Source organism: Propithecus coquereli, unplaced genomic scaffold (assembly GCF_000956105.1).
Source record: "Propithecus coquereli isolate 6110/MARCELLA unplaced genomic scaffold, Pcoq_1.0 Scaffold111, whole genome shotgun sequence".
Taxonomy (NCBI): domain Eukaryota; kingdom Metazoa; phylum Chordata; class Mammalia; order Primates; family Indriidae; genus Propithecus; species Propithecus coquereli.
In genome coordinates this window covers 2,166,665-2,167,156 of record NW_012135081.1, presented here as the reverse complement: position 1 = coordinate 2,167,156, position 492 = coordinate 2,166,665, and the positions used below count along the sequence as shown (strand labels likewise).

The window sequence follows — 492 nt, the reverse complement described above, 5'->3', positions numbered from 1 at the left end:
TTTTTTTTTTGTGAGACAGAGTCTCACTCTGTTGCCCTGGGTAGAGTGCAGTGGCATCATCGTAGCTCACTGTAACCTCAAACTCCTGGGCTCAAGTGATCCTGTTGCCTCAGCCTCCCGAGTTGCTGGGACTACAGGTGCATGCCAAGACACCCAGGTAATTTTTCTATTTTCAGTAGAGAGAAGGTCTCACTCTTGGCTCAGGCTGTTTTCAAACTCCTGAGCTCAAAAAGACCCTCCTGCTTCAGCCTCCCAGAGTGCTAGGATTACATGAGTGGGCCACTGCGCCTGTCCTCTGTATCATCTTTTTTTTTTTCTTTTATGAGACAGATTCTCACTCTGTTTCCCGGGCTAGAGTGCTGTGGCATCAGCCTAGCTCACAGCAACCTCAAACTCCTAGGCTCAAGCAATCCTTCTGCCTCGGCCTCCCGAGTAGCTGGGACTACAGGCATGTGCCACCATGCCCGGCTAATTTTTTCTATATATTTTTAG

At 49.0% G+C, this 492-nt stretch overlaps 1 protein-coding gene across 1 annotated transcript in view; it reads left to right on the top strand.

Annotated features, from left to right (window-relative positions):
• The window catches only part of LOC105815021 (natural resistance-associated macrophage protein 2-like), a gene marked incomplete at its 5' end in the record, with an annotated part of 40,252 nt that overhangs the window by 8,500 nt on the left and 31,260 nt on the right, over window positions 1-492 (top strand). The window lies entirely within an intron of this gene.